We start from the raw sequence: 24,437 nt of genomic DNA, 5'->3' as shown, positions 1-24,437 counted from the left end.
ATGGAAGGGAGAGATGTGCCAAGGGCACTAGACAACTGGTACCATGTAGAACAGTCCAACAAAACAAATAATTGCTTCATGCTTGCATAGCTTTTGAAAAGTAGGTGACAACCTGTTTATAATTATGTGAATTTAGGACCTTAGCTCCATTTTACATATAAATGCAAAGTATGAATATTTTTTTCACATTTTAAATATACAAGAATTTTCCAAGAAAGCAACTAGCGTGCAAATAAAGGGAAAATTTGTACTTTTTTATTCAGAACTTTACCAAAAGTTGTTAAGCACAAAGGAAAACACCATTACTGTACGCAATACAGCTCATGACACTTTAATCATTAATACCACATTCCTGCATTAGTCAGCATTTATAGCAGTCTATTCCTGGTGATTCCAGGCACAGGTACTACATTTAACACGAGCATTATATAGCCTGCTTATTTATATATTGGATAATGAATTACTGGTGATCAATATAGAAAGTATTTTACAATAAATTTTCCTTTCAATCCATTCTTTATTCAGCAATTTTTTTGAAGTTATATATAGATAAGTTACATTATTGGTAAATTTCCTTTGAGGATGGTAATGGGAATATTATAAAATATATTTTACAAAAAGGGGTGTTTGATCTTATAGGGTTGAAACCTATACAATACATAGGGAAAGGAGTTTTTAAAAGGGATGATGTATACTTATTGAGAGAGTAAGGTGGTATGTACAAGTGATGGAAAGATGGTTTTTACATGTAAATGTTCCTATCCTTTCATGTTTCTATTCTGAGACTTTGGCCAACTTGGGTCCAAAGAAATGGATCAGCTATAATTGTAGGACCAAACCACTGAAGGGTTTTCCTTCACAATTGGAAACCAAATACAAGACTGACTCCAATCCAGGATAATTTGAAGAAAGAGAAAAAAAAAAAAAAAAGAAATCAGTATAAAGGCATGTGCATACCAGTGTGGGGAGGGAATGAGGGAAGAGAGTACCAACTAGGACAAGATATGATTAGCTGATTAGTTCCTATTCCACTCAGCGTAATAATGGCCAAATATTTAGCGGGTCTATCCACTTGTATTTTGCAAGTATCAAAACCAAAGGAAAAATGAATTATCACACCTGGCAAAAATATAGAAAGTTTTTTTTTTTTTAATCCTTAAAATGTGAAGTAAAACTAGAGAGAAAATACGGAGCAAATAAGGAACTTTGTCCCAAGGTATGGAAACATCGACAAAACTATTACCAGTTATAGTTGACCTTTACCGGGTAAAACCTGGACAAACAGGACAAACTCCTTCAAAAGAAAAGTCTTCAAAGGGTCAAATCCCATGGTGTTCACAGACCGGGAAGGCTGCTACAGGGCAGGAAGAGTCTATTATACAGAGAAAAGCAGTAGGAGCACAATTATCTTTGAAGAGCTTTGGGGCAATTGTAAGCCCTGCAGTGCCAGTTTTCTGTGCTAAGGCAGGAAGGGATACAACCCCACTTTTGCTCGATAGTTGCCTTGTTTAGTAACTTCCTTTAAGAGAAATGCCTTATCTTTTCAGACTTTTTTTTTTTTTGTGGCCACTCCATGCAGCATGCAGGAACTTAGTTCCCTGACCAGGGATCGAACCCATGTTCCCTGCAGTGGAAGCGCAGAGTCTTAATCACTGGACTGCCAGGGAAGTCTCTATCTTTTAAGATTTTTATAAAATATTTTCCAATTCTATTTCTACCTTTATCTCAGGAAATACCAAGTGAATAAGAAACTCATGTTTTCGCCCTAAAATAGCAAACTCTCTGTACAATTTTTTAATACGGTGATAGAGACTATTCTATTTTCTTTGTTGGAAAATTTCCAACTGCTGCCACTCAAGTTCTTTCCACTGATAGTCTGCAAATATGCAACACATGAAGAACTTATCACTATGGCCAAGAGAGTCAATGTTTTGGACAGCCTCATGGAGAAAGTCTTACTAGAAGTACTGGTAGACTACATTTAGAAAATTATTTCTCCCAGACAGATATTTTAGAGTGGACAAAACTCTAAAACAAAGCCAAAACAAAGCCATTATAATTTATATATTCTCAGGGATTATTCTTAATTTTGTACAAAACCACAATTACCAGTATGTGAGTTCCAACTCCTACATATTATTGTAGGCTTATTTTTCATCGCCATTATAAGTTTGTGATAGAAATGTTCTGCTTTCCCTTGGCGGAGTTGGCTTTACCAAAATAAGTAAATTATCTGTGAACTCCAATAAGAGAACAAATGTACCAACCACTTATTTTCTAGGCTTCGAGTTACCCTGGAAAGTGGCTAAAGCTTAATTTATCCATGTTCCTGAAGCCTAATTTGTTTAACATGACCCAGTGGTATTACCAAAGCATTTTCCATACTAATAAAAATTCAGTCTGATGACCTAGTCAGTTGTATTTAATTTTTTTTTTTTTTTTTGGTTCATGGCAACCAATTTGGCACTTACACTTTTTCCCACTTTATCTAAAATTCCATTGAAATGACAGAAGGTATTCAGGTGCTAAAAGAATAAAATTATAATCAGCATGGAAAACAAGAATGAGAACAAGCAGAAGGACCAGGATATTTGTGGAAATGCTGAAAGATAGAGATGGGATCTGGTTGAAAAAGAACACAGAGGAGGGAATTCCCTGATGGTCCAGTGGTTAGGACCCCATGCTCTCCCTGCCAAGGGCCTGGGTTCAGTGCCTGGTCGGGGAACTAAGATCCCACAACCCATGCGGTGTGGCCAAAAACAAACAAACAAACAAACAAACAAACACAGAGGGGAGATGAAACACAACTACAAACACAAGGAGTAATCGGAAACTTCACAGAAGTCTCATGCCTTTAGCTGACAAATAGTATACTGCAGTTGTGCTGGGTGTTGGGATACTCAGAGGATGTATAATGGGAGAAGTGAGCTCATACAGGACCTGAGGATTGGTTGGGGTCCTTTAGAAAGTTCCCCAAGGAAGAAACATTAAACTCTGACCTGAAGGATGAAAAGGAGTCTAAGAATACTCCAGTGTCTTTAAAGAAGATTGGTATCACTGGAATTTAGAGAGGGAGGTGGAGATGGGTAGAAAATCAGAGGGAAGGCTAGCAAAAGGTAGGGCTCCGTAGCGCATGTTAAGTATTGAAACATTCACTTTATAGTAATAGACAGCTATTAAAGAGTTGTAAGCAACAGTCGAATAAATCTTGTAAAAAACATTTATTCTATTTGCCATATTGAAAATGGAGTGCAGGGAGTTAAGGGTGGATGTATAAAGTACAGTAGGATAGACAAAGGGAGACTTTGCGCACAAATGAACATCACTGGACTTCATATAAAAAGGTTTATTCCCTTCAAATGTCTTTACTTTTCTACTCCCAATCAACTAGCCTAGTCTCCACCACCAGGATTACTGAAGTGGCCTCCAAACTGATTTCCTTAATCCTCATCTCCAGCCCACTCCAACATCATCCATCATGGTACAAGCAAACAATTTTTCCTAATCATCACTTTTTCCACCTCATTTCTCTGCTTAAAAATTGACCGTGTCTTCATATTACTTATAGATGGGATATAAGAGGATTAAAAACAAATTTATTTTCCTCACTCAGGTTCATAATTAAATAAGTCAGAGACACAGGGAGTCAGACAGATACAGATGAAAATATCTCCTTTATCAATGAGAAAGTTGATATCAGTGAGCATGGCCTAAGCCTTCTTGCTATGTATGCTTGGTGATAATTTACCTAGTGACATCCATTAAATAACAGCTGACCTTTTCCCATGTCAGATACCGCTATACAATTTACACGCTGGAGAGACAGAGCCCCGAAGTAAAAGGTGCTGAGCCACACATACTCAATTCCTCCTCCAAAAATTCCAGCCAGACAGTTCACTCCTGCGTTGTTGTTTTTTTTTCTTTTTGGCCACACCACGTAGCATGTGGAATCTTAGCTCCCCGACCAGTGATTGAACCCGTGCCCCCTGCAGTGTAAGCACGGAGTCCTAATCACTTGACCGCCAGGGAATTCCCCACTCCTGCTAAGAAGTGGAGTGCATGAAGAGATAGGGCAAAAGGACAGTAATATTCCACCAGTATAGTTCCCTCCACAATTGGATAGCTGAAGCAAGACGAAAAGAGGGCCCATATATTATATACATTATAATGTATGTAACTGCATATACATTAAACTATTCTGTCTGATTTTTGATATTCCGAATAGTTTGCTAATTATAATTTCTATTTCTCAGCATAAGCCCCCTGTTTCTGTCATTTTTCTTGTACTGTCCATATTATTTGCTTCCTGTCCTTTAACTCTGATATTAAAATTGACTGATGATTATCCAATCAGTCTTTTCTCAAGCCAAGGTTAAGGTAAGCATTATTATCTGAATGTGTTTGCAGAAATTTTAATTTTACGTGGCTCATAATCATAGCCACGTTCACTGGTATGTTTATTTATCTCTAAATGAGGTTTAGGTATTATGAAATATCCTATCTCTGATACTGAATTTCTAGATAATGAGCACTGTACTAGAAAGCTATACTGATAACAACCTTACTAATATTAATTCTCCAAACATTTACAGCAAGGGTAATACAAAATCTCAGGTATCAACACATGACATTTTTAGAAACATTTTATAAGTAAATCAATTACAATGGATTACTTTTATTATTATATTTAAATGTTTCAAAATACCATACTATTCCTAAGAACTATAAAACGTTGCAGTAACCTATAAAATTAAAGTTTCAATGATTTCTAAAACATCATTGGAAAATAATGCATATATATGTATATATAGTTATATATGTATATATTAGTGTGAATGTGTGTCTGTGTGTGTGTGTGTGTGTGTGTAGAGAGAGAGGGATAATCTCCTCAATACATGTCCCCCAAAGCAAACCAAAACCCCCCCAAAAATGTAGAAAAGGAATCATTTAACAATTTCTGAGATGTTCTCAGATACCGATATGACAAATCTTAGTGAATTCAGCCTACCATTAGTGAACCCAGAGTTGATTAAAAGCAGTTAAAGAGGAGAAATATTTTTTAAATGTCATGAAGAGAAAGCGGACTCTTCTGTAGATCACTCTTCAATTAAAAATATTCATGGTAAGGCAGAAATTTTATTCCCTCTCATAGGAAAGATAAATTGTCATTATGTCTCTATAACATGTATCACCCTGGCACCAAGGCACTAAACATCAACTACCATTAATAACGATTGATTTTATAATTAAAGTAGCTAACTGATAAGAAATAGTGACTTTTTACAGATATTTGAAAATGAAACTGGGTTCTCCCCACCCTATTAAAATATCTAGTGGAAATTAGAATAGGTCCTTTCTCATTCATTCCAGGAAAAGCATTCGTTGGAATCCAGTATTTATTAAATTAAATAATTTTTATTACATCTGCACATTAAAATTTTAAATTATATAGCAGTAGAAAGATTACTGAGATTATTCACAAGGTACACAGTTAAACACTCTACTCATGAAAAAGTTAATTTGGGTACTTCTGTCAAGATTAAATGGCTTAGATCCATTTCTCCCTGCTACTTCCCACTAACATTACAATCAGCGCTGGTAATAATGCAAGAAGCAACCAAGGTGGTAAGAAGATGAGGGAGGTTCGGGATGCTGGGACTAGAGAAGCAGCTGAGTGACCTGCATCGCCTTACCCAATAGAGTAAGGTGGCCCAAACTCGGCATTTCACAACCCCCAACTAGCATTAGAAGGCAGCCCAGACAGGCTCATTCTTCCCTCAGATGCAACAGGAGTCCCTGAGACATCAGGCAAGCTTGACTCCATCTTGGACACAGTGGGCAGATACAATCCCGATACCCGCCAATAATAGTGACCAGGGGAAGTGCTCTCCATCCCTGTTGGGCTTGCACTTCCTCACATCTACAGATACTGACACATGTGATAAAGCTGCACAGAATTAAATATATGCACACATACACACAAGCACACACATAAACACATATGTGAGCACTCAGAAAATCTGAATAGAATTGGTGGATTGTATCAATGTCAATATTCTGGTTGTGACATTGTATGACTGTTTCGCAAGATGTTACCATTGGGGGGAACTGAGTAAAGTGTACACAGGGTCTCCCTGGGTTATTTCTTATAACTCATGTGTATCTATAATTATCTTAGTAAAAATGTCAATTTTTTAAAAAGTCAATTTTGATTTTCCCCTCTATATTTGAATTTCACTGGATGTTATATTTATTTTATTCACGAAATAATTGAGAATCAGCCCACTTCGTGTTTACTCAAAGCTAGTTAAACTCAGAGCAATATTATTTTAGAAGAACGCTGCATGATATGACCTTATCAGCCACTTACTAACCTATCTGAATAGACATTACGTACATGAGCTGATCTTTGAGGCATCTTTTCTGCCTGAAGCTCTTTTTTTTTTTTTTTTCCCAATTTTAAACTGGAAGTATTCCTTCCCTGCCAGCTCAAGAATATTTCAAACTATTAAATAGGATGGTTCTGAGTCATAATTGATCACTAGAGGCCCATAGGCAGTGTGACTGTGGGCAACTTATTTAACCTCTGTGCTTTAGTTTCCCTGTGTATAAGAACTGAACTAACAGTAGACCCTACTTCCTAGGGTGGTTATGTGCTAAAATATGTGAAACCCTTAGGTCAGTGCCAGGCATATGGGAAGCACTTCAGTAAATATTAACTATTATTTCTACTCATAAAACATAAATCATTCTTCACTAGAATTTGTATGACTAAAGGAGGTAGCACTTTAAATCTACTTTAACATAAGGGGCTGCTTCTCACTGGAAACCTTTTAAGTACTGCTTGTATCACCCCTGTTAGCAGTTATGCAGTGTACGGCTTGAATTATTAACTTCTGGATAAAGAAACATCCTTCCCCTTTCCTTTACTAGCTTTTTAATAGCATAGCTTCAGGTCTTCCACCGAAAACATTAGAACTGTCACTTAATTTTCAACCTCCCAATATTTAATTGCAAGATGTGCAATATAATTAAAAAGGTACCCATAGGGCAACTAATTCTGAAAACTAGTGATAAGTGAATGAAGGAAGTATGCTTAATTTCATTTTCATGCTTTAACAGTTTCTATCTTACATTGATAAAGAGATCCTAAGCTCCACATCTGCATAAGAAGATATTCTTACACTGTACATGTGGCTATACAAAATGCTTATGTGTATATGCTTTAGTGTGTATGCACACATGGTCAGCTATAAAAAATATAGATAATTTGGATAATTTTAGGGCGTTACATAATGTGACTCACATATACATAATTATGGTGTTCCCCCCCTCCCCGAGAACAAGACAGCATTTCCTAATTTTTTTGACATTAGATGTGTTTTATTGTTTACAGTATACTCTATAACTCAACCAAATTTTGATTAAAAGGGAAAATGATTAAAAGTATTACTTGCTACAATTAATAGTTTGGTATAGTTTTATTTTATTGCCATAAATGATGGCATTCATTCCTGCATGCCTACCATAACACATGAATCTATTTATAATAGGAAAATATATTAGAATCCAAAGTTTACTCCTGAAGAATCTTAACAAATTTCTAACATCTTTGGCAAATGTCAGGAAAATTCACCATTTCTATTATACTCTTCTGATTTAAGTTGAGGAAATAATTTTAAAGATAATAGGACAGCCCAGGGAGATGAGCTCCAGCCAGTCACTGTGGAAAAACCAGAGGAGTCATAGTCATGAAGTTGCCAACACCACAGCTGGTGGACTTGCCAAGGAAGGCAGATGCCAAAGCAAGAAAAATAGCTCTTTCTGATTGACTGTTGAAACCTACAAAGGTCAAACACTTCATGTGTGGACCTGACTACAGAACTGTCTTCTCCCCAAAAGGCATCACTTATTTGCTTTACATTGTTGAAGGTGCTGGAAATGTAAAAGTAATATTGTTATATATAAGTATAAAAATATGCGCAAGGGGGACTTCCCTGGTGGTCCAGTGGGTAAGACTCCATGCTCCCAATGCAGAGGGCCCAGGTTCAATCCCTGGTCAGGGAACCAAATCCCACATGCATGCTGCAACTAAGAGCTTGAGTACCGCAACTAAAAGATCCCACATGCTGCAACGAAGATTCCGCGTGCCACAACTAAGACCCAGCACAGCCAAAGTAAATAAATAAATATTAAAAAAAAAAAAAAATGTCCAAGGAACATCTAGCTTTCCTTTAGCAAACAATAAAAAAGAAACTCTGAAGTATTATAGCTTTTATAAATTGTAACTTTCCTTCTCCATGACTCACTTTCTCTATCTGTAAAATGGAGATAATGTAGCATCCCAGTGTTATTATAAGGGAAAAAGTGAAATAACAGATGTGATATACTGAGCATAATGCCAAACACTTAGCACTCATCAACCACAGGAATAACGATTGTTATTCCTATGATCATTTCTATAATCATGCCCAGTTGGTTAAACTTATATTATTATACTGTTAATATTTGTATTATTACACCAAGTTAGACAAATCAAAACTATTTTTTAAAGCTTGTCTACAAGTAACTGTATCATTTTTGTTTAACATGAATCAGTTATTCGGAAATTTATTTTATGTAAATATGTCATAAATAAAATACTATTACCTTTTAATTTATTTTTTCAGTGACCTTAGAAATTTAAAGGTTAAGAAATAATTTTCAAAGAAAAAAAAAATCACAGCATCATTTTCTAGAGCTCTCTAGGTGAGGATTAACTGTGTTAATGGCCAGATCAAGTTGTGTACACACTACACATTACACCCAATTCAAATTTTAAAACAACTCAAACATAGGGGAATTTCATTTTAGTCCTTATGGTATCAAAATATACAGGTTTTTTTTTAAAAAAAGAAATAAAATAACCAATCCTCCAGGTGCTTTTCTCAGTTTTCAGTTAATTTCTGTCATCAGAATTGAGACCAACAAATGAAAACCTGTGATCAATATCAGTGAATCACATTTCAAAAAGAAAAGAATAGCAGCCATTACTTCAAATGGCTGAATGATAGGGATTCCAGTTTAAAAAAAAGTCTTCTATTAATATCTTATTTCCATGAACTCAGAGTTTGTCTACATTTCTTATAAAGTACATTTGACCCTTCAGTTTCAGTGAACTAGCTGAAAACCCACAGGAAACAGGAATGCATTCTATAGCAACTCCGCCTTTCTTCTGTAAAGATTATGAGGTAGATGTTTCTGAAATGTCTAACATTTCTGTGAAAAACTAGCAGCATAATATAGATCTGGTAGCAGGATACTCAAAGCTGCTTCTGATGTCAGGAATGCATGACAATTTTAGGTCAGCCATCCCCTATGTCCAAAAAACACAGGACCAAAGGCTCAGGATGATTTTTTATGTTTTGCTCCATTTGAATTACACAGGCAAAACCAAGGATACAAACGAGGCCTTATATGACTTGACATCCGCACGCCTAATCTAGCAGAACCTTGACATCAATGATACAGTCAGATGAAGCAAAAGGTTCCTGCAATGCCCATGTCAACATCAGATTGAGTAGAAGCTCCCCACTTGGCATTCCCACTTGAGTGCTCTGCAGTCCTGTCATGTCACCTAACTGGCTGGTGCTTCCTAACAGGCCCTGCACCAGTTCTGACTGATGTGTGAGTGTGCAAACATTACCAGCATTCAGAAGCCAGATGGCCCACACACCAAGCACAGCAGCCAGACAACACACAGGCAGATTCAGCACACTGTTGGAGAGTTTCATTTTTGGTGAATCCTCGCCACACTAAAGTATACATATTCTTATTTACTTGATTTCATTCCATATTAACCCACAATGATGTCTCCCTCTGTTGTTTCAGTGCCACATTCTAATTAAAGGAGCAAATTATTTTTTCCTTTCCATTTAACATGAAACGAAGACCTTTACGATCAACCTGATTCTACCCTGCTATTTTTGGAGGCTGTCATGTGCTCTCTCAAATCACAGATGAACAAAATCTCTTCACTGCTTCTACAGGATAAAGCAGTCATTTATTTCTTTCACCTCACTTAAATGGATTCTTTAAAACATAAGCCCTAACTTTTTTTTCTTAACATCTTTATTGGAGTATAATTGCTTTACAATGGTGTGTTAGTTTCTGCTTTATAACAAAGTGAATCGGTTATACATATACATATGTCCCCATATCTCTTCCCTCTTGTGTCTCCCTCCCTCCCACCCTCCCTATCCCACCCTTCCAGCTGGTCACAAAGCACTGAGCTCATCTCCCTGTGCTATGCGGCTGCTTCCCACTAGCTATCTATTTTACGTTTGGTAGTGTATATATGTCCATGCCACTCTCTCACTTTGTCACAGCTTACCCTTCCCCCTCCCCACATCCTCAAGTCCATTCTCTTGTAGGTCTGCGTCTTTAAAGCCCTAACTTTTGAAATGAGTGTCCAGAAGAAGGCACACCTTCCCAAATCTGCATGAATAGTTCCTACATGTATCAGCCACACAAGAAAATGATACATTAACAAAACAACGCAAAATCACCTATATTATTCCTCATAATAAAAAGTTAAAGTCAGTTAATATTGGTCTTCTCTTCTCACACATGTAAAACACCATGCATGCATATGCTTTTGTGTGTGTGTGTGTGTGTGTGTGTGTGTGTGTGTGTGTGTGTGTGTGTGTGTGTGTGTAAGCACAATGAATGGAGATTTCCATTGGAACTGCTGTGGTAAGAAAAAACTGAACCCACAAATAAGAAAATCAGTACTTCTCAGTATTAATTATTTATGAGTTAAAAGAATATGACAGCTACTGAAATTCTTTCTTGAATCTGAGTCAGCTGTGCACATGTGTTTCTGACTTTATTCACTAAGATGAGCAGCCTTCTAGAAAACACTAAAACAGAACCTTCAAAAGCACCAATTCAAGATCTGAAGATCTGATGGAAGTTTGGAGACCTGTTCAAAGAAGTCTGAGGAATTTCTTGGGAATTTCCTTACCATATTGATATCTTAAATTGGAAAAAAAGAAAAAGAAAAAAAACTTAGTATATTTGACAAAAATAGTAAGCTTGCTTCCTGAACTTAAAACAAATAGCTCTCTACTGGATCCATTCTGAGCACATCACTCCAGGCTGTCAGGTCAGCCACAGTGCTCATAGGTTCCCTTGGGAATAAGCTAATTCTGGAATCACTTTATAGTTTGGATTCTTTCAGCATGAGATATTGATATTGTTGTAGAGGCTAGATTACATAACATATAAAAAGAGAGCTCATGTTTTACTGAAGTACATGTGCTACACAAATTGTGTAGTGTGACTGTGCATGTGTTAAGAATTTTAATTACTTCTATAAGGAGAAGCAAATATTCATGTTTCATATTTCATCTTGACCAATAGTTTTGATTTGCTTGGAAACCAAAAACTACCTTTTGCAATAAACCAGTGTTCCAACAGCAATAAATCTCACAATGAACAATGTTTAAACTGATCATCTAAAATAAAATTTAAAAAAAGGATGGTCATTGAAGGTCAAAGACAGTCTGCATGAAAAAATCCATGAGGGTACCATAAAATGTAGTTTAAATCAAATTGTTATATATTAGAAAATCTTTAACGTCAATTCTGCTATAATTCAAGAAGAAAATAATGAAGAGGAATAAAGAAAAGAGTAAAGTGAAACCAAATGTGTCATCACATAAAGCAACATACACCAGGGTAGGGTGCTATAAAGTTTTATTTCTACAGCTTTGAAAGAAGCTGAAAACTCACTTGTGACTCTCCAGCTCATGAGTAATGTGGTCATTTCAAACTTATGGCAATAAAAACTTTACAGCACCCCAGTTCAGAACATACGCCAAACAGAGAAAAAAGTAAAAATCAAAATGAAATGTGACAAAACACTGCAAAACACCTCTCATCTGACACGACTATTCTGTTTTGGTCTGGGATTCAGCAGCCGCTTTCGTCTTGGAATTTCTATCTCAAAATCATGGAGCAACTTGAAGGACCACTATGATTAACATCAAAGTAAATGTGGAAAAATTAATTTCTTTAATCACAATGGTGCTAACTATATGTATTTCAGAAAATGTCCTAACTGTTGCAAAACTAAGAAGAGAAACATAATTCCTGCAGCCAAATACTAATCTGTTCGACCTTCACACAGAAACAATGAAGACAAGCCATTTTCTTTCACAAAAATTTTAGAGAAAATGGCGTGTCTTTACAATGAGAGCTCAATGCTTTCAAAGGCTGTAATTATATTTTAAAGGAATACGTTATTTTTATTATCATGGAATTGTTGATATTCATTCCAGGAGGTCATATTTTTCTACTTAGATTTTTGCCTGTTGATGAAAAGTATTTTATGTAAATAGTGTTGGATTAGACTTTAGTTTATTAGTATTAATTAGTTATATCTTGCCACTTGGACAACTTGCATAACTTCGGTGCTATTCTAATTCCCACTCCATTTTCCTAGCTGTAGGGCCAGAATCTAAATAATCCTATTATTAATAGCTGTCTAATTTTTAGCTATTCTATTTCATAGCCTAGAGGTTTCACAGCTCTGTATGAAAATAAGAAAAGCTGTCACTGATTAATACATATTTGTTTTTATATTAACTGGGTAACTGCAATGTTACTACACACAGTCATCTAACTCCTTGATTGATGACCATATTGCCACACATGGAAACATCAAAATGCCAAATAAAAAGCAATAATCATATAGCTTATTTCCAAGTGTTGTTTAAATTGTTTGGGGATTTCTTCTTTGCCTATAGGACAGACTTAAGAGATTTCAAGGTAGTTTTCCTTTCAATCAGACTTTTAGGGGATTATAAATTATCTTCCTATAGACCATGCTCACGAGCCTAGTTATAGTGTACCACCTCTGAAAAAACAATTAGCACTTTTTCTACTGAAATAATGATAGAAGAAAAAAAAAAGCTAAAAAATTCTGAGATACACCCTTACCACCAGAGTACAATGAAATTCATCAGTCATTGACAACATCCGGAAATGAATCCACTGTTTCCCCCAAATCCCTTTTCCCTCTAAAGAGGAGAGGAGTTAGCTGTCACCCACAAGTGTCAATCCAAAATAATGAGAGTAATTTAGGAAAAGTTATTAAATGGTTTGTTTTAAAATTTCCAGATACTATAATATGCCATCATTACAAACATCGTTACTCTTAGAAGGTAAACCCTCCAAAACAGTCATTTCACATGAGATGATTCACAATTACAACCACATGAACTGTGATCAAATCATATCACTTGGATCCATGTTCAGTGGATCAGTATATATATGTCTATCACCTAGAGAGTTTAGTGCTACATATACGTAGGGAAAAGGTACTCAGTCAGTGCAGCTCCAGTTTAAAACAGTGTCTAAAAAGTGTTCATAAAAGGTTTGTATCTAACAAAGAAAAACATTATATCCCTGTTCCTGACACCCACAACGGTAATGGTAATAGAAGGATAACAAGAATATACAACTTGATCCTGTAAGCCAAGTTTCATCCTAGAAGAGGTTAGAACATGGCATCCTGTACTATGTCTGGCAACCATAATTTGAGACCATTTTGGAGATTGTGCACCACAGCGATATTATCCTTAATTTGTTAAAATTCATTTTGCATCTAATTATAACCATAACTATAAAAATGTGAACATGTACAAAAATAGTACCTCTCTTCTCATTTTTCTCATTTAATAATTATTGTATCTTATCCAAAATTTGTTTTTCTTTGCAAATTGTAAATATTTCAGTTTAGATTTCATGTTTTTCCTTAGAAAAAAAGCAAAGATCTCCATTAAATTAAAAAGTGGGCTAATTTTCCCTACATGTTGAGGTGAAAGCAGATATTTTAGAAGATAATCACTATATGCTAAATAATTACAAATAACTTTTAATAACTAAAGTTGGCAACATTAAAAAGAGCTAAACCAGCAATGTCTATTGGAAATTTCTGTGATGATGAAAATGTTCTACACTTGCATCATCCAATAAGACTTGCCACTAGAAACACATGGCTGTTGCACACTTGAAGTGTGCCCAGTGCAATGGAGGAAACACATATTTTATTTTCACTAATATAAATTTAAATTTAAATTGCCATATGTGCCTTGTGGCTACTGAATCGGGCAGCACAAGTTTAGGCATTAATTACTTAAAAATGTATATATTTATCCCTACATAACGTCATACACATATGTAGGGTTATATGTGCACAGACATATACATAAATGGATGCAATCTTATAGCTATTTAAAAATCAGTATCAAAACTTTCTCTAAATAAAATATACCACAGATTCTTGCTTCATTTCAGTGAATGTGAAGAACTCAGAGATTTATTAAGATAAATTTGATCAAAAATATCTTCCATATCAAATGCAACTACTTAGCCATTTCTGCAAAACCAGAGATTTTTCTCCTCAAAAATGAACTTAAAAACAACTTAATCCTCTGTTTAATTTACCATTTCACTGCTTGCAATTGCTTATTGTGAGTGCTCCTAATTTTTTTCTTCTTGGAAATTTTGCAAGGCTCTTATGCCAGTATATGGCTTGCATTTTGTCATTCCTTTGAAATTCAAATTGATTTTTACTGTTCAATATATTTATTTACATTAAAAAATGTATACTTAATAATCTGGAAGAAACAATCACAGGTTCTGGAATGATTCCATCTAGTAAAGACCTTTTATCAATAGTAACATCTATTTGATATAGATCCTTGATCTGATAGAAATTTAGGCATTTTTAATCAAGCAGCATTAATGCCAATGGATTGGTCAAAGTATACATTGTTTCAGTAATGAAAGATAAGAGGACAAACCTTCAAGATGGCAGAGGAGTAAGACATAGAGATCACTTTCCTCCCCATAAATACATCAAAAATACATCTATATCTGGAACAGCTCCTACAGAACACCTACTGAATGCTGGCAGAAGACCTCAGACTTCCCAAAACACAAGAAAATCCCCACGTACCTGGGTAGGGCAAAAGTATAAAGAAAAAACAGAGACAAAAGAATAGGGACAGGACCCGAACCTCTGGGAGGGAGCTGTGAAGGAGAAAACGTTTCCACATGCTAGGGAGCCCCTTCAATGGCAGGGATGGGGCGTGGGCTGGGGGGTAGCTGTGGAGCCATGAAGGAGAGCACAGCAACAGGGGTGCGGAGGGCAAAGCGGAGAGATTCCCGCACAGAGGATCGGTGCTGACCAGCACTCACCAGCCCGAGAGGCTTGTCTGCTCACCCGCCGGGGCGGCCGGGGGCTGAGAGCTGAGGCTCGGGCTTCGGAGTTCAGATTCCAGGGAGAGGACTGGGGTTGGCTGTGTGAACACACCCTGAAGGGGGCTAGTGCACCACAGCTAGCCGGGAGGGAGTCCGGGAAAAAGTCTGGACCTGCCAGAGAGGCAAGAGACCTTTTTTTGGGGGTACACAAGGAGAGGGGATTCCTTCCCAACGTGCCCACAGAAGGCAGAGCACTGCCTAAACAAGCTCCTGAGATGGGCATGAGCTGCGGGTATCAGCTCGGACCCCAGAGACGGGCATGAACCGCTAACACTGCTGCAGCAGCCCCCAAGAATCCTATGTGCAAGCACAGGTCACTATCCACACACACCCCAGGAGCCTGTGTAGCATGCCACTGCCAGGGTCCTGTGATCCAGGGACAAGTTCCCTGGGAGAACACACGTTGTGCCTCAGGCTGTTGCAACATCACGCTGGCCTCTGATGCTGCAGGCTTGCCCTGCAGTCCAATTATGACTACCATATCCCTCCCTCCCCCCAGCCTGAGTGACCAAGAGAGCCCTTATCAGCTGCTGCTTTCACCCCCTCCTATCTGGGTGGGTAACAGATGCCTGAGGGCAACCTACACACAGAGGCAGGGCCAAAGCCAAAGCTGAACCCCAGGAGCTGTGTGAACAAAGAAGAGAAAGGGAAATTCCTCCGGGCAGCCTCAGGAGCAGCAGATTAAATCCCCACAATCAACTTGATAAACACTGCATCTGAAGAATACCTGAAGAGGCAATGAAAGTTCCCAAAATTGAGGTGGAGGACTTTGAGAGCAACTGTAGACTTGGGGTTTGCTTTCTGCATCTATTTTTTTTCTGGTTTTATGTTTATCTTAGTTTAGTATTTAGTGCTTATTATCACTGGTGGATTTGCTTATTGGTTTGGTTGCTCTCTTCCTTTTTTTTCCCTATATATATATTTCTTTTTCTTCTTTTTCTCTTTTTGTGAGTGTGTATGTGTATGCTTCTTTGTGTGATTGTGTCTGTATAGGTTTGCTTTCACCATTTGACCTAGGGTTCTGTCTGTCCGTTTTTTTGTTTTTGTTTTTTTCTTTCTTTCTTTTTTTCTGAGCTGTGTGGCTGGCAGGGTCTTGGTACTCTGGCCGCGGGGTATCAGGCCTGAGCCTCCGAGGTAGGAGGGGGCCAAGTCCAGGATACTGGACCACCAGAAAGTTCCTGGCCCCATGTAATACCAATTGGCGAGAGCTCTCGCAGAGATCTTCATCTCAACACTAAGACCCAGCTCCACCCAATGGCCAGCAAGCTTCAGGGCTGGATGCACCATGTCAAACAACTAGCAAGACAGAAACACAATCCCACCAATTAGCAGAGAGGCTGCCTAAAATCATAATAAGGTCACAGACACTCAAAAACACACCACCAGACATGGCCCTGCCCACTAGTAGGACAAGAACAGCCCCAGCCACCAGAACACAGGTACCAGTCCCCTCCACCAGGAAGCCTACACAACCCACTGAACCAACCTTACCCACTGGGGGAAGACAGCAAAAACAACGAGAACTATGAAGCTGCAGCCTGCGAAAAGGAGACATCCAAACACAGTAAGATAAGAAAAATGAGAAGACAGAGAAACACAGCAGATGAAAGAGCAAGGTAAAAACCCACCAGACCAAACAAATGAAGAGGAAACAGGCAGTCTACCTGAAAAAGAATTCAGAATAATGATAGTAAAGATGATCCAAAATCTTGGAAATAGAATAGAGACAATACAAGAAACGTTTAACAAGAACCTAGAAAAACGAAAGAGCAAACAAACAATGAGGAATAACACGATAAAAGAAATAAAAAATTCTCTAGAAGGAATCAACAGCAGAATAACTGAGGCAGAAGAACGGATAGGTGACCTGGAAGATAAAATAGTGGAAATAACCGCTGCAGAACAGAATAAAGAAAAAAGAATGAAAAGAACTGCGGACAGTCCCAGAGATCTCTAGGATAACATTAAACACACCAACATTCGAATTATAGGGGTTCCAGAAGAAGAAGAGAAAAAGAAAGGGACGGAGAAAATATTTGAAGAGATTATAGGTGAAAACTTCCCTAACATGGGAAAGGAAATAGTCATTCAAGTCCAGGAACTGCAGAGAGTCCCACACAGGATAAATACAAGGAGAAACACACAAAGACACATATTAATCAAGCTATCAAAAATTGAACTCAAAGAAAAAACATTAAAAGCCACAAGGGTAATGCAACAAATAACATACAAGGGAAACCGCATAAGGTTAACAGCTGATCTTTCAGCAGAAGCTCTGCAGGCCAGAAGGGAGTGGCAGGACATATTTAAAGTGATGAAAGGGAAAAACCTACAACCAAGATTGCTCTACCCACCAGGATCTCAATCAGATTCAACAGAGAAATTAAAAGCTTTACAGACAAGCACAAGTTAAGAGAATTCAGCACCAATAAACCAGATTTACAACAAGTGCTAAAGGAACTTCTCTAGGCAGGAAACACAAGACAAGGAAAAGACCTACAATAACAAACCCAAAACAATTAAGAAAATGGTAATAGGAACATACATATCAATAATTACCTTAAATGTAAATGGATTAAATGCTCCAACCAAAACACACAGACTGGCTGAATGGATACAAAAACAGGACCTGTACATATGCTGTCTACAAGAGACCCACTTCAGACCTGGGGACACATACAGACTGAAAGTGAGGGGATAGAAGACGATATTCTATGCAAATGGAAATCAAAAGAAAGCTGGAGGAGCAATTCTCATATCAGACAAAACAGACTTTAAAATAAAGACTATTACAAGAGACAAAGAAGGACACTACATAATGATCAAGGGATCAACCCAAGAAGAAGATATAACAATTGTAAATATTTATGCACCCAACATAGGAGCAGCTCAATGTATTAGGCAAATGCTAACAGCCATAAAAGGGGAAATCAACAGTAACACAGTCAAACTAGGGGACTTTAACGCCCCACTTTCACCAAGGGACAGATCATCCAAAATGAAATTAAACAAGGAAAAACAAGCTTTAAAAGACACATTCAACCAGACAGACTTAATTGATATTTGTAGCACATTCCATCCCAAAGAACAGAATGCACTTTCTTCTCAAGTGCTCATGGAACATTCTCCAGGATAGATCGTATCTTGGGTCACAAATCAAGCCTTGGTAAATTCAAGAAAATTGAAATCGTATCAAATATCTTTTCCGACCACAACAGTATGAGACTAGATATCAGTTACAGGAAGAAAACTGTAAAAAATACAAACACATGGAGGCTAAACAACACACTACTAAATAACCAAGAGATCACTGAAGAAATCAAAGAGGAAATCAAAAAATACCTAGAAACAAATGACAATAAAAACAGGACAACCCAAAACCTATGGGATGCAGCAAAAACACTTCTAATTGGGAAGTTTATAGCAATACAATCCTGCCTCAAGAAACAAGAAACATCCCAAATAACCTAACCTTACACCTAAAGCAATTAGAGAGAAAAAACAAAAAACCCTCAAAGTTAGTAGAAGGAAAGAAATCATAAAGATCACATCAGAAATAAATGAAAAAGAAATGAAGCAAAGAATAGCAAAGATCAACAAAACTAAAGGCTAGAACTTTGAGAAGCTAAACAAAATGGATAAACCATTAGCCAGACTCATCAAGAAAAAAAGGCAGATGACTCAAATCCACAGAATTAGACATATAGAAAGACAAGTAAAAACTGACACTGCAGAAATACAAAGGATCATGAGAGATTACTACAATAGACTATATGCCAATAAAATGGACAACCTGGAAGAAATGGACACGTTCTTAGAAAAGCACAACCTTCTGGGACTGAACCAGAGAGAAAGAGGAAATATTAACTGATGAATCACAAGCACTGAAATTGAGACTGTGATTTAAAATCTTCCAACAAACCAAAGCCCAGGACCAGATGGCTTCACAGGTGAATTCTATCAAACATTTACAGAAGAGCTAACACTTATCCTTCTCAAACACTTCCAAAATATAGCAGAGGAAGGAACACTTCCAAACTCCTTCTATGAGGCCACCATCACCTTGATACCAAAACCAGACAAAGAGGCCACAAAAAAAGAAAACTACAGGCCAATATCACTTATGAACATAGAGGCAAAAATCAACAAAATACAAGCAAACAGAATGCAACAGAACATTAAAAGGATCATACACCATGATCAAGTGGGGTTTATCCCAGGAATGCAAGGATTCTTCAGTATACGCAAATCAATCAATGCAATATAACATATTAAAAAATTAAAGGATAAACACCATATGGTTGGGCTTCCCTGGTGGCACAGTGGTTGAGAGTCTGCCTGCTGATGCAGGGGAAACGGGTTCGTGCCCCGGTCTGGGAGGATCCCACATGCCGCGGAGTGGCTGGACCCGTGAGCCATGGCCACTGAGCTTGCGCATCCGGAGCCTGTGCTCTGCAATGGGAGAGGCCACAACAGTGAGAGGCCCACGTACCACACACAAAAAAACAAAAAACAAAAAACAAAAAAACCATATGGTCATCTCAATAGATGCAGCAAAAGCTTTTGACAAAATTCAAAACCCATTTATGATAAAAAACCTCCAGAAAGTAGGCATAGAGGGAACTTATCTCAACATCATAAAGGCCATATATGACAAACCCACAGCCAACCTCATTCTCACTGGTGAAAAACTGAAACCATTTCTTCTAAGATAAGGAACAAGACAAGGTTGTCCACTCTCACCACTATTATTCAACATAGTTTTGGAAGTTTTAGCCACAGCAATCAGAAAAGAAAAATAAATAAAAGGAATGCAAAACAGTAAAGAAGTAAAGTTGTCACTGTTTGCAGATGACATGATACTATGCATATAGACTAAAGATGCTACCAGAAAACTACTAGAGCTAATCCATGCATTTGGTTAAGTAGCAGGATACAAAATTAATGCAAAGAAATCTCTTGCATTCCTATACACTAATCATGAACAATCTGAAAGAGAAATTAAGGAAACACTCCCATTTACCATTGCAACAAAAAGAATAAAATACCTAGGAATAAACCTATCAGGGGAGACAAAAGATCTGTGTGCAGAAAACTGTAAGACACTGATGAAAGAAATTAAAGATGACAGAAACAGATGGATAGATATACCATGTTCTTGGATTGGAAGAATCAACCTTGTGAAAATGACTCTACTACCCAAAGCAATCTACAGATTCAGTGCAATCCCTATCAAACTACCACTGGCATTTTTCACAGAACTAGGACAAAAAATTTCACAATTTGTATGGCAACACAAAGGACCCTGAATAGCCAAAGGAATCTTGAGAAAGAAAAAGGGAGCTGGAGGAATCAGGCTCCTGAACTTCAGACTATACTACAAAGCTACAGTAATCAAGACAGTCTGGTACTGGCCCCAAAACAGAAATATAGATCAATGGGACAGGATAGAAAGCCCAGAGATAAACCCAGGCACATATGGTCACCTTATTTTTGATAAAGGAGGCAAGAGTATACAATGGAGAAAAGACAGCCTCTTCAGTAAGTGGTGCTGGGAAAACTGGACAGCTACATGTAAAAGAATGAAATTAGAACACTCCCTAACACCATACACTAAAATAAACTCAAAATGAATTAAAGACCTAAATGTAAGGCCAGACACTAACAAACTCTTAGAGGACAACATAGGCAGAACACTCTATGACATAAATCACAGCAAGATCCTTTTTGACCCACCTCCTAGAGAAATGGAAATAAAAACAAAATAAACAAATGGTACCTAATGAAAATTAAAAGCTTTTTCACAGCAAAGGAAAACATAAACAAGAAGGAAAAACTCTCAGAATGGGAGAAAATATTTGCAAATGTAGCAACTAACATAGGATTAATCTCCAGGATTTACAAGCATCTCATGTAACTCAATATCAAAAAAACAAACAACCTAGTCCGAAAATGTTCAGAAGACCTAAATAGATATTTCTCCAAAGAAGGTATACAGATTGCCAACACATGACCAGATGCTCAACATCACTAATCATTAGAGAAATGCAAATCAAAACTACAATGAGGTTATAACCTCTCACCAGTCAGAATGGCCATCAGCAAAAAATCTGAAAAAACAATAAATGCTGGAGAGGGTGTGGAGCAAAGGGAACCCTCTTGCACTGTTGGTGGGAATGTAAACTGATACAGCCACTATGGAGAACAGTATGGAGGTTTCTTTAAAAAACTGAATACAGAACTACAATATGACCCAGGAATCGCACTATTGGGCATATACCACAAGAAAACCATAACTCAAAAATTGTCATGTACCACAACGTTCACTGCAGCTCTATTTACAATAGCCAGGACATGGAAGCAACCTAAGTGTCCGTCAACAGATGAATGGATAAAGAAGATGTGGCATATATGTACAATGGAATATTACTCAGTCATAAAAAGAAACGAAATTGAGTTATTTGTAGTGAGGTGGATGGACCTAGAGTCTGTCATACAGAGTGAAGTTAGAAAGAGAAAAACAAATACCATATGCCAACACATATACATGGAATCTTAAAAAAAAAAAAATGGTTCTGATGAACCTAGGGGCAGGACAGGAATAGAGACGCAGACATAGAGAATGGACTTGAGGAGACGGGGAGGGGGAAGGGCAAGCTGGGACTGAGTGAAAGAGTATCATTGATATATATACACTACCAAATGTAAAATAGCTAGTGGGAAGCAGCCACATAGCACAGCAAGGTCAGCTCAGTGCTTTGTGACCACCTAGAGGGGTGGGATAGGGAGGGTGGGAGGGAGGCGCAAGAGGGAGGATATATGGGGATATATGTATAGGTGATTCACTTTGTTATAAAGCAGAAACTAACACAGCATTGTAAAGCAATTAGACTCCAATAAAGGTGTTAAAAAAAAAAAAAGAAAGATAAGTGAGTCCTAGAGATCTACTATACAGGATAGTGCCTATAGTTAATAATACTGTATTGTATACTTAAAACTTTGTTGTGAGGGTAGATCTTATGTTAAATGTTCTTATAATAAAATAAAAGAGAAGGTAGGAATCTTTTAGAAGTCATGGTCAAATTTATGTTACTGTAATTGTATATGGTGAAAGTATACATTGAATATGTATATCCTTTTTGCATGTCAGTCATATTTAATACAAAATAAAAATTATAAAAATCTGAACAATGGGAAGTAAGACAACACACTGTCTTGAAAGCCACAGTAATGAAAGGAGCACTGGCACATCTTCCTCATTTACCTGAAAATGATGGGTGACCCAGATTTTCTCGCACAAAAGAAATCTATGTGTATAATTTAAACCATTTTAACTGTGTAACAGACTTCCCCTGGTCACTTCTAAAGTTATATTAAGATGTATGTTCTCATTAAGAACAAAACATTCTGACTCTGAGACGTCTAAAAATTTTGCCTTTTCTAAGTTGTCTGAGGGGAGAACTCCTGTATTATAATCTAAACAAGTAAAATGTGCACTGACTCTAGTCTTTCACTTTAAAACTTTTTTCCTTAAAAACTGGTTGCTTATATTTTATATTGCATCCCAGTAGAGAAAAAAAGGTATTTTTTTTTTTTTTTACTGATATTGATTTGTTTTACAGATTATTGGACCCACAGACTGTAGTTAGAGACAGCCCCTTTGGCAAGGTTCCCAGTTCATCTGCAAATACTCTCAAATGTTATATTTATATATAACATTGAGAAAAATGAGAAAACAAACAATTCTTGGACTGATACAGTTACAAAGCCAAGAGGAAAGAGCAACTGTTTTCAAGTAAAAATCCTAAATTTAACATCTGACCTCACAAGTAAGTAGTTTGGGAAAGTCACCTAGAGAGGTGTTTTTTGAGCTATAGGTCAAGACACAAGTAGACCGTGAATTCCATTTACATGTCATGCCAGCTGTTCATTTAACAAATCAAACAAAATGGAATAAAAATTATTAGAGTGTGGCTACATATGGTAAGGATACATTACCTTTTTTAATGAAACTTTTTCCAGATCTATGTGTGTGTGTGTGTGTGTGTGTGAGTGTGTGTGTGCATATGTGTGTGTGAGAGAGAGAGAGAGAGAGATGTATACTGGATCATAAAGGGCTCTCATGTTTTCTCTTAAATTGGGTGGTAGACAGCAAATAGAAAACAGATGAAGGCCCCCAGTTTGGAGAAACAATAGATTATTTAATAATGTGAACTCTGGAGTCCTGATAGCCTTATAAAGAATCCTAATTTTGTCAACTTCACAGATTACTTAACTGTTTTCTGCTTTTTCTCATAAGCGAAAAGGAGATACTCATACTACCCATCTCAAAACGTCGCTTTAACAATTAAATGAGATAACCCAAGTAAATAAATTATAACAGTGCCTGGCACTTGATATGTGCTAGTTATTAGCATTACATTTTATCCTGTGATCCTTGAGTTTGTTTAGATTTTAGGCTCAACATTGAGCCTAAATGTGATTTTTTTTTAATAATGTGAATTTTTTTTCTTTGTTTTTAATTCAAATTCTGTGGAAAGCACTGTGTTTTAAAAAATGTACATATGAACTTTATCTAAAATTCCTAGTTATAGGACTTTGCTAACAGGCACATTTTTCATGAAACAAACAACTTTGGGCAGCAAGCCCTCATTGTCCATTTTTCGAATACGAATTCCTCTGTTCTTGAAATGTCACTGACTTCCCTATTCAGCTCTGCCCTGCTTCTATGTCTTTCGCCTTATTCATTAGAAACAAGATGGGCGTTTTGGGCATTGGGAGGCAAGAAGTTCATGTCTTGTGATTTTTTCATATAATACTCAAAATCTTTGGTGGGGACTAGCCTTTTTACTGCCACTGATAAAGGCTATGACCCTATACCCTGAAGCAAGCCAAGTGAAATAAGATCTATGTATAAAGACTCAAGACAGTAGGTACAACAGGAGCATTGGCTGTGTTAGGTAAAAGCTTAGACTTCATAAATCATCCTGCCCTTGACAACTATTAGGTACCATATAATAAACTCTTGAAAGAGCTTCAGCACCCCCAGAATAATGTTTTAAAATTTAAACATAATTACTCCCAAATCTACACAGTTTTGAATGTAATTTAACTCTGGTCTTTGA

General features: G+C 37.1%; 1 protein-coding gene and 1 non-coding gene across 2 annotated transcripts in view; one reads left to right on the top strand and one right to left on the bottom strand.

Annotated features, from left to right (window-relative positions):
- The window catches only part of DMD (dystrophin), a 2,243,521-nt gene that overhangs the window by 1,905,994 nt on the left and 313,090 nt on the right, over positions 1–24,437 (bottom strand). The window lies entirely within an intron of this gene.
- On the top strand, positions 7,995–8,067 carry TRNAW-CCA (transfer RNA tryptophan (anticodon CCA)). The gene has a single exon. It is a non-coding gene; the product is annotated as a tRNA-Trp (tRNA).

The sequence above is a fragment of the Globicephala melas genome, chromosome X (genome assembly GCF_963455315.2).
Source record: "Globicephala melas chromosome X, mGloMel1.2, whole genome shotgun sequence".
NCBI lineage: Eukaryota > Metazoa > Chordata > Mammalia > Artiodactyla > Delphinidae > Globicephala > Globicephala melas.
The sequence above is the reverse complement of the archived record's forward strand: the minus strand, read 5'-3'. Positions and strand labels throughout refer to the sequence as shown.